This window comes from Dama dama, chromosome 8, assembly GCF_033118175.1.
Source record: "Dama dama isolate Ldn47 chromosome 8, ASM3311817v1, whole genome shotgun sequence".
NCBI classification, from domain to species: Eukaryota; Metazoa; Chordata; class Mammalia; order Artiodactyla; family Cervidae; genus Dama; species Dama dama.
Window position 1 is genome coordinate 1,036,388 of NC_083688.1, and position 10,691 is coordinate 1,047,078.

Below are 10,691 nucleotides of genomic sequence, written 5' to 3' on the forward strand. Positions count from 1 at the left end.
GTCCAACTGTTTGCAGCTCCATGGACTGCCAAGCTCCTCTGTCCATAGAATTCTCAAGGACTGGGTTGCCATTCCCTTCTCCAGGGGATCTTTCCAACCCAGGGATCAAACTCAGGTCTCCTGCACTGCAGGGGGATTCCTTACCATCTGAGCCACCAGGAGCACTTACAGGGTTGGTAGAGAAGGACAATGAAGTTTGAGCTGAAGAGACAGGCAAGTGCTAGCTGAAGAGACAGGCAAGTGCTAGCTCATGTAGAGCCTGGTTGCCACATTAAGGGTTGCCTTTTGCTAGAAGATCTTGTTGCCTCATTCTGGGAACGGGAGGAGAAAGGCTTACTCTCCTCCTACTGGTCCGCCTTTCCACATTTTGATTTCAATATCACTCAGTCTCCTGCAATGATTTTTACCTGATTTCTTTTTCCTTAAGCATTCTGCACAAGGAAATTCCTATTTTAGGCAACTTCCTGAAGATGGCTAGAGTACTAGGATTCTTTGTAGTCAATTCATTTCTTAACCATTATTGCAAGAAGCAGGATTCAGAAGGCAACAAATGTTTAAAGGAAGACAGAAAAAGCAAGAGGCCTAAACCTAAAGTATTTGATCAGACTCAAAAGTCTGTGTGTCCAGGGAGCCAAGACCATTTATGTAAAAGAACTTGGGAAATAAGAAATCAGCTGGTGCATTTCATAGATTTTCAGAAAGGTCAAGACAGGCTGTAGAAGCACCCTTTGAAAGCCTCTTAATAGTTGTGCCTTTAAAAAGATTTAGGAGTTTAAACCTTGATATTTTGATACAAAACGTAAGCAGAGCCAACCAGACAAGAGTTTTGCCTGAATATGCCATCAAGACCTCTCCAGGAAATGGCACGCCGATGCTTGTCAGGCTGCGGTGGGTGGGTGGGTGGTTATCTGCCCAACACCCTGTGTGGCCAATTAGGAGCAGTACAGACAGTACCTTTAGATGTCAGCCAGCGAGTCTTTCTTTTTTCTATTTCTCCATTATAAAGCTTTTTTGCCGGCTCGAAAGACACAGGCGTCAGAAACGCTGATGCAATGAGACGCTGATATCAGATTGCATCATAGGTCCCAGGTGTGGTGCCCCTGAAACTGGTTTTTCTTGAGGTTGTGCTGCCGTGGAAAAGCACTTCGGGTAGAACACCCGAGAACTGGCCCTACTTGTCAGATGGCAGAGGTGATTTTTGCAACAACACGCCTCAATTCCACAGCAGTATTCTCCCGGGGAAGCCGGCGTGGCTTTCCAAATGGGTGTGCAGCCGACATTCATCAGTTGGGTGTGTCGAGCTGCGGCTTATGTAACGAATGTCACCCAGGGAGATGCACCTACCAGACAGGCTGGAAACGACACTTCCACCTCCGAGATGGGCTCTGATTGGGTCTCACTTGAATGGAGCCACTTCTCTGGGAGCAGACCAACTTGGTGCAAAACTGGGAGAGGAGAAAGGAGAGAAGGGGTAGGGGAAGTGTGGCCAAGGCTTCTCAGGCACTTGCTGGGTGGCTGGCGCTGTGTTGTGAGCACTGCATGCACAAGACCTTAGACATGTGGGTTCTGCCTTCCAGCTGCCATCACCAGGACCCAAGGCTGCCTCCCCGAGCATTCATAAAGTCATACGTCAAGGGAGATTAGGCTCTGATTGAGGCCCCTCCCAGAAATGGAATGCTATTCAACTCGGCCACAGAAAGCTACACCTCCTGTTGGAAGATTAACTTTCTGGTCCAGTGTCTATAAAAAAATGATCACTGTTCATGGGTTAGGTAATGATGCTACTGCCCACTGAAAAACTGGTCTCTGTGCAGTTGGGTTAGGCTAAGATAATATACGGCTTCCCTGCTGGCTCAGATGGTAAAGCGTCTGCCCGCAATGTGGGAGACCTGGGTTCGATCCCTGGGTTGGGAAGATGCCCTGGAGAAGGAGATGCAACTTGGATCTTTGCCATCCAAAATGGGAACCATGCTGGAAATGTGACCAGTGTGAACTGAGATGTACTGTTGGTGTACATACCCTGGATTTCCAAGTCTTAGGACAGCATAAAAGAGTATGAAATCTCTCATTACTAATTTTATTATATCGATCCCATGTTGAAATGATAATATTTTTGACCTTTAGGTAAATGTAGTATTAAAAGGAACATCACCTGTTTCTTTTTCATCTTTTCAGTGTGGCCAGCACAAATGTTTAAATGACCTTTTTAAAATTTTGTGGTTCCTATTTTATTTCTATTGGAGAACACTACCTTCGAAAGCATGACTGGAGGACTCCCCCAGCAGTCCCGTGGTGGAGACTTCTGCTGCAGGAGTGGGGTCGACCCCTGACCTGGGAGCTGAGATCCCCCGTGACTGCGATGTGGTGAAAAAACAGACAGATAAAACAGCCTGGAGCCCAGCAATTCGCCCTGGACCCAGCGCCTTCTGCCTCTGTGCTCTAGTTTCCCCCATCAGTAAAATGGCAAGAAAGGGTCTGAGCTAAACGGAGGGGTATTACTTCTAGATTAAATGTTCCTGGATTCTGAGAACAGTGGTTGGTGGGGGGGTCCCTGTCATACAGTTTGGAAAGATGTTTTCTAGGAGGGGAAGATCTTTTAAGCCTTTTCTACCATTAAGCCATGAAATTTTAGAATCCAAATGGTCTTTAAATATTATCGTTGGATCTTTAAGCTCCCTGGTCTGTAAGCCTCTCCTGGGCGAGTCTTATGATTCATTCATCTTGGTTTCTGCAGCAACCACCCAGGGCAGCCTGGCATGTAGTCAGCCATCCATGTACGTTTGTTGACCTATATAACATCCAGATGAAGAATCAAAGCAAGCCGAGAGAGGCACCGAGAATACCTAAGACCACACAGCTGGCTGGGAGGGGAGTCAGGAAGAACTCAGGCCTCTTGAATCAGTTTGGGAGACACTCGGTGTGGTCCTTGGAGCAGCAGCAGCGGCATCACTTGGGCGTTTGTTAGAAACAGAGGATCTCAGGCCTCAGCCCTACCGACTCTGAACCTGCATTTCTATTAAGACCCCCAGGCAGCTTGTATGCATCTTAAAGTATGAAAAGTGCTACTTGAAGTCATGTCACCTTCCTCAAGGGCAGCCTCCCTGTCTATGCCCTGCAGAAGCTATTCAAAGTCTATTTCCAGCGACTTCCCTAGTGGTGCAGAGGCTAAGACTCCATGCTCCCAATGTAGGGGGGCCTGGGTTCGATCCCCTGTCAGGGAAATAGATCCCACACGCAGCAACCAAAGATCCTGCTTGTCACAACAAAGGCTGCAGATCCTGCGTGCCAGGATCTGGCACAGACAAGTAAACACGTAAATGAACGAAAAGAGGATAGGGTGCTATTCCTGTGCTCTGGAGTGCGCGTGTCTCAGTCGCCAAGCCGTGTCCGGCTCTTTGCGACCCCATGGACGGTAGCCCCCCAGGCTCCTCTGTCCATGGGATTCTTCAGGCAAGAACACTGGAGTGGGTTGCCATTCCCTTCTCCAGCTATGCCCTATGCTCTAGAGTATAGAATGCTAGTCATCAAGACTCCATGCAGCTAATGAAGAGTAAGATTTAAGGGCATTCAAGTAATATTGACTGAGCTTCTGCTCTGTCCAGTACCTGGAGCCAAGGCACCCGCTTTTCCTCCTGAGGGTTTGAGGGGGTCACGATTTTATAGCACCTCAAGGAAGAAGTTATCCTTCACATGATCCCACTATCCCTGCTTTCATATAAGAGAATCCAAGAGAAATTTGAAATGAAACCAGGTACACCTTAGGAGTCCAATCAAATTTTTCAGATCCAGGAAAAACAAGATCAAAACCAGTTGCATCAATGTCTCTATGTTGTTTGTATCTTCCAGTCGCTGCCTTCTCTGCCTCTGCAACAATGTTTACAATTCATGGTGCGTTCCCAGCCTGTGATAGAACTCCAGTTGGCAGAATTGGTCTCTAATCAATAGCTCTCCAGTCATTTTTTAAGACTATCCCTCATCCAAGCTTGCAAATAAAAGCCGTCTGCTGCAGAGGTTCCATTTCTGCCCTGGCCGTGGGCAGGACGGACATGCGGCTTTGCTATTAGAGGAAGGGGCAGAGAACAAACAGTCGGCAGGCCTTACAGACGTGCTCCTGGCGTCCACACGTGATGGAGCCGAGAAGCCAGGTGGCTTTCTGCTGAGGTCAAGAGACAGCCTGAATGGCCAAGATAAACCAGGGCTTTGGGATCAGCGATAGAACTGGGTCATGTGCCTGGAAGGTTCGAGACAGCCAGAAGGTGTTCAGCCTGATGAAGTGTCAGGTGGCCCTGCTGGCTGGAACCACTGCGTTGCAGGCCACGTCATGTCATCCCGAACTATAAAGACCCTTTGGAAAATGACCGAAGCAAGCCGACGGGGACTCCGCTGAGCCAGCTACCCGCGCTGCCTGATCTCCACCTTCGCTGGGCGGATGCAGCCGGCAGGTGGAGGACTGTTGCTGCTGTCCAGTCACTGAGTTGTGTCCGGCTCTCTGTGACCCCATGGACTGCAGCCTGTCAGGCTCCTCTGTCCATGGGCTTTCCCAGCCAAGAATACTGGAGTGGGTTGCCGTTTTCCCAGCCCTGGGGTCGAACCCATGTCTCCTGCGTTGCAGGCAGATTCTCTAGCGCTGAGCCCCTAGGGCAGACAGGCCTTAAATTGAACCAAGCCCTGGCATTTGTTGAACACCTGTGTGCAAGAGATTGTTCTACCTAGAAAAAAGTGTGTTTAATCTTTGTAACATCTGTGCCGCCTGGCTCCTAGTGTAGGTCCCTGTATGAGTTTGTTAGGGCTGCTGTAACAAAGTGTAACAATCTGGGGATGGGGGGGTGTGGTGATTAAACCTCAGAAATTTGTTTTCTCCCGATTCTGGAGACTGGAGGTCTAAGGTCAAGGTGCTGGTCTCCTCTGAGGCCGTTCTCCTTGGCGCACAGACGGCCAAGGTGCTGGTCTCCTCCGAGGCCGTTCTCCTTGGCGCATAGACGGCCGTCTTCTCCCTGTGTCCTCCTTGTTTTCCCTCTCTGCATGCAGTCTGTATCATCTCCTCTTCTCATCAGGAGACTAGACATGCTGGATTAGGGCCCACCCTAGTGACCCCATTTTAACGTAATTACCTCCTTAAAGAACCCATCACCAGATACAATCAGATTCCGAGGTAGCTGGGGTTAGGACTTTAGCATCAGAAGTTTCAGAGGGTAGAAGGGACACCACTCACCCCATAACAGTCGCATTTTACAGATAAAGAAACTGACCAAGTGGTGAAGTCACGCGGTGGAGGTCTCCCAGGTGGAAGTGGAGATGCCAAGAGTGCAACCCAAGCAAGTGCCTCCCAACCCTTTCTTCCTTGTCTGTCCACAGACCCAGCCCTGGAATCTGGCTCCAGGCAGTGGCTGAGAGCCCCAGGCCCCTCCACGGGTGGAGAACGGAGTGGCTCGCCAGAGGGGAGAGGGCTCTGGGCAAGGCTGTAGGGCCGGCAGACACACTCCCCAGCGCGTGGAGTGATGGAGCTGGTTCCGGCCCCTCCCCATCTCTCCAGGGCCTGGGCTCCCAACCCTCAACGGTGCCAACCATCCTGCCCGGCCCCTCCCCGGGGTGACGCATGAGAGGGCTTCAGGAACTGAAGAGTTGCTCCCAGGGCAGGGAACACTGTGGCTTTAGGTTGATGGCTGATGCCACGCCTGAAACCATCCAGTCTCTTAGACCCTCCCTGGTGAGGCTCGCCAGGGGGGTCACCCAATCAGGTCACCCGCTCGGCAAGCCCACCCCTCCGGTCTCAGCTTCCGGGTGTGCAGTCCTTAGGACAGCTCGGCCGAGGGCCTTCTCTTTCCTCTAACTTGGAACGTAGTTGATTTGCAGTGTTGTGTGGACGTTTGGTGTGCGGCAAAGTGACGGAGTTACACACACACGCTCTTCTTCATTCTGTGTCCTTGTGGGATGTTTAACACGGCCTCCTGTGCTGCCCAGCGGGCCTTGTTTGTTTAAACTGAGCACTCTCTTCTTCTATGTCTTTGATTTTGGCCGTGCTGGGGCTCTCTCTAGTTGGGGGCCCAGGCTTCTCACTGCAGTGGCTTCTCTCGTGGAGCGCGGGCTCTAGGGCACAGACTTCAGTGGCTGTGGGTCATGGGCTGAGTTGCTTCACGGCAGGTGGGATCCTCGCAGACCAGGGATTGAACCCGTGTCCCCTGTGTCGGCAAGTGGGTTCTCAACCACTAGACCACCAGGGAAGCCCCCTCCTTCATTTTCTTAGATACCTCCTCTTCCTAATGTATAATGAGTTTACGTGCTCAGTCGTGTCAGGCTTTTTGTGACCCCGTGGACTATAGCCTACCAGACTCTCTGTCTATGGGATTTTGCAGGCTAGAATACTGGAATGGATTGCCATTTCCTTCTCCAGGGGACCTTTCTGACCCAGGGATGGAACCCGTGTCTCCAGTGTCTCCTGCATTATAGGCAGATTCTTTACTTGCTGAGCCACTGGGGAAGCCCAATCTTCCTCCTATTAATTATAGACCCCTTCTATTAATTATGACCCCTTCTTAATTTCTTATCTTGCTATCTCTGCAGGGGTCTCAGTTGGGCTCCCGACTAGGGATGGAATTCGGCCTAAGCAGTGAAAGCGCCAAGGCCTAACAGCGGGACCCCCGGGAACTCCTCACTTAGGCTCAGAGGCTGGAACCGGAAGGGCTGGCTTTGAAAGGGACAGCAGTAGCACACTTGGATCTGCGGGTTTTGAGTCTCAAGCAGAGGCAGCATCTGAAAGATAATCTCTCCTACGGGCGGCCGGCGCTGACACCAGGCTGGGTGCTGCCGGAGCCCAGATGCCACCCCAGGGCTGTGCTGCTCCGGGGCTGTGACCGACAGGCTGGCACGTCTTCAGTGCGGGCCGGGTGCCTGCTGTGTGCTGGTCCCGCCTCAGACCAGAGAGCCACCAGCCTGGTCTGATAGGATGTCACCTCCCTATCATGGCCTTAGATGGGGTTCCTCCCCGGGCCCCCAGCTGCCACCACCAAGGCAGGGGCCGCAAGCCTTGGCTTCCTGTCTTCACTCGGCCGCTCAGGCGGCAGGAGCAGCTTGTGCAGAGGCCCTGGGGTAGGAGTGCAGTCTGCTCCTCTGGGCAAAGTGGAGAAGGAGGAAGAGGCTGACTGCAGACCAAGTGCTCCCAAGGTGCCTATGAGATTCGCCCTGGAGCTGCAGCGGTTATCTCTGTAACGGGCGCGAGGGGAACTGCGGCTCGAGGCTCAGCTTGCTCAGCTGACAACTTCTAAGGTGGCGGCTGAGACGCTGCAATTCTGAAGTCCACATCCTCGATGCCACCCCTCACCACCCTTAAACCCTGAGACCTGGGCCTCTTCTCAGAATTTGCCTCAATGGTGTCAGGCCTGGGCTGTGGGCAACCCTCCAGGACCCCGGGTATCCTCACTGCAAAACAGAGGGAGGGATCTGGGCTCCGTGAACGTGCCTGTGGACACACACCATGGACGAGGTCCCTGAGTGCATAGCACACACAGGCACCCTGGCTCTGCACCAGAGGTGATTTGGCTGGGACACTGATGAACACTTTTTAAAATTCCAATTGCTGCCCATTTATTTCAGTGCACATTAAAACTATGTCTAGAGAAGGAAATGGCAACCCACTCCAGTATTCTTGCCTTGGAAACCTCATGGACAGAGGAGCATGGCAGGCTGCAGTCCATGGGGCTCACAAAAGAGTTGGACACAACTTAGCAACTGAACAACAATGATAATATTAGGTGCATATATGTTGATGAGTGTAAAAACCTCTTCTTATATTGATTCTTTTATTATTATATATCTCTTTTTGGCCTTTGTTTTCAAGTTTATTTTGTCTTATTTGGTTATTGCAACCCCAACTTGTCATTTCTGTTTGCATTAAATCTTTTTCCATCCCCTCAAAAAATAAAATAAAATAAAAAAATAAAACTATGTCTATGTGTGTTTAGCAACTAAATCCATGTTTTCAATAATAAATGATAGTTTCTTTTTCAAAATGATTCATTTCCGTTTAAAACAGGTGTTATTTAAAGAGAGAGATTTAATCAGGTGTTACACGTGCCTGTGTGTGTGCTCACTCACCAGTCTTGTCCGACTCTGTGCGACCCATGGGCTGTAGCCCTCCAGGCTCCTCTGTCCGTGGGGTTCTCCAGGCAAGAATATTGGAGTGGGTTGCCATGCCCTCCCCCAGGGCATCTTCCCAACCCAGGGGTGGAACCCTCATTGCAGGTGGATTCTTGACCACTGAGCCACTGGGTAAGCCCCAGGTGTTACATAGATCTTGCAAAAATGGGGAAGATGGTTCAGACACAACCTTGGCCTGAGAGCCCGGGTTTGCTGCTCTGACACCTCTCCCAGCTCTGATGGTCTCAGGTCTATGATGGGCCAGACTCTGACGATCTAGAACAATCCACTGTGAAAGGGGACTCGGGCAGCGGACAAGAATGCAGGCTCATTTGAATGAACACACGGGATCGCGCAGGCCTGGCCCTGAGCCATGAAGCACTTCTTGGCTTTGAATGTGTGACCAGGTGTGTAACCCGTCATCGAGCGCCAGCCTGATTATGGGGTTTAGGAAGCAGGAAGCTGGCCTGAAGGAGGCTGCGCCCGGCCTGCCGAGTCTTGTGTGTACGTGGGAAAGAGCATCCTTCCCGTGTCCTCCAGAAAAGAAGCCGTTTCCAGCTGGAGTCTGGCCCCCTCCTTTGAGGAATGAGCAAACGAAGGGAATAAGACCAGGCGAGGGGAGCCGTCTGGAGTCTGGGCTGGAGGGCGGACGCTGCGTTGACGCCGCAGTGCCCCACCAGGAGCCACCCTGACACCTAAACCACTCATGACTTTTCATCTCCTGGGTAGTTTAAATAACTATCATTACGTGCATGTTTTTCAAAAGAGTGCGCTTCTTGCCAAACCTCGTTAAGTTGCCCGAGTCGTGGGCTGGTGCCCCTTCCCTGCCTTGGAGGGAAGGAAGGAGTTTGGCTGGACACAGGCACGTCCTCCTTCCACGCCATCATCACCCAATGCTCTGTGTCTAAAACAGGGCGCTGGAGACCTCTGGGTGACCATCTGGCCGGAAGGGATTGCCAGTGACCCGCAGAGCAGCGGTGAGCACAGGTGACCCCAAGAGGGACTAGGGGTTGGACGGGGTGAGTGTGGGAGGAGGTGGAGAGCTCGGGCTTTGGAAATGGCCGGTCCGGGTGCAAATCCCTGCTCTGCCAAAGGCTGTGTGATCTCGGACAAGTTAAATAACCTCTCTGTGCCTCTCTTCCCTCCTTTCCAAATGGAAATGATGACACAGAAGCTGCCGTGGAGCCACATGCGGTGGCCTAAGTGACCTGGTCTTAGGATGGCGCTGGCAAATGCTGTAGGCTTGCTGTTTTTCCAGACCTTAGGAGGGTGGCCCGAGGGCCACAGAGCCCAACTTGTACCGTGACCCTGGGCACCTTACTACACTCCCCTGGGTCTCGGTTATCTCGTGGATAAAACCAGGGTGATGAAGCTGAGCCTATTCTGGGGTTCTCAGGCGTCCGGGGCTTGACCCCAGAGACTGGCCCAGAGGGAACCCTCGAGAAAGAGGAACTTGTGTGAGGCCAGACCCTGGCCCGCGCATCACTGGCCCCCTGTTGCCTCACAGTCGGGGCTCAGGATAGCCCACAAGAGTGAGTGTCCTGGGTGTGTGGGCTGGAGGGGCTGCAGAGGTGTTCCGGGGAGGAGCCCAGGATCAGGAGGGTGGGGAGCTCTGGGTCTGCGCTCCCAGCCCCTCTCCAGAGGGTGTGTTGTTGTTTAGCTGCTGAGTCGTGTCCGACTCTCTGCGACCCGGTGGACTGTAGCCCGCAGGCTCCTCTGGCCCTGGGCTCCTGTACCCAGGCAAGAACACTGCAGTGGGTTGCCGTTTCCATCTCCAGGGATCTTCCTGACCTAGGGATCGAACCCGCGTCTCTTGCATTGCAGGCGGATTCTTAACCACCGATGCCTCAGGGAAGCCCAGTCAGAGCATATTCCCTTTTATAATAACAACAAATCGGTTGCCTCCTTGCTAAGTACCAGGCACTTCACAGGAGTGCAGTTAACCCTTGCAAACTCTTGAGATGGTTCTGTGTTACAGAGGGAGACATGAAGCCCAGAGGCGATGCAAACTGCCTGAGGTCACACAGTGAGCTGACAGTGGAGCTGGACTTAAACTCAATTCTGAGTGACCCCTGGGCCTGGGCATGTGTGTATATATTTGCTTTCTATTGTGAAATAAATCATTATAGCTTCACAGGAAAGAACCTGCCTGCCCATTGCAGGAGACGTAAGCAACACCAATTCGATCCCTGGAGGAGGAACTGGCAACCCACTCCAGTATTCTTGCCTGGGACATCCTATGGACAGAGGAGCCTGGTGGGTTATCGTCCGTGGGGTCACAAAGAGTCGGACATGACTGAAGCAACCGAGCACACATTTATTTATTTGCTTTTCATTGTGAAATCACGGTCGCTCCACAGGAAGTTGCCAAATAGTATAGAGCGGCCCTGTGTGCCGTTCGCCCGTTTTCCCCGACGGTCACAGCTTACACAACGGTGACACGGTATTAAAACCAGGAAACTGACACTGGTGCGCACATGTGCCGGGTAGTTCTGTGCCAGCTTATATCCATGGGCAGACTGTGTAACCACCACAGCCAGCAAGGCAGGAAACTGCTC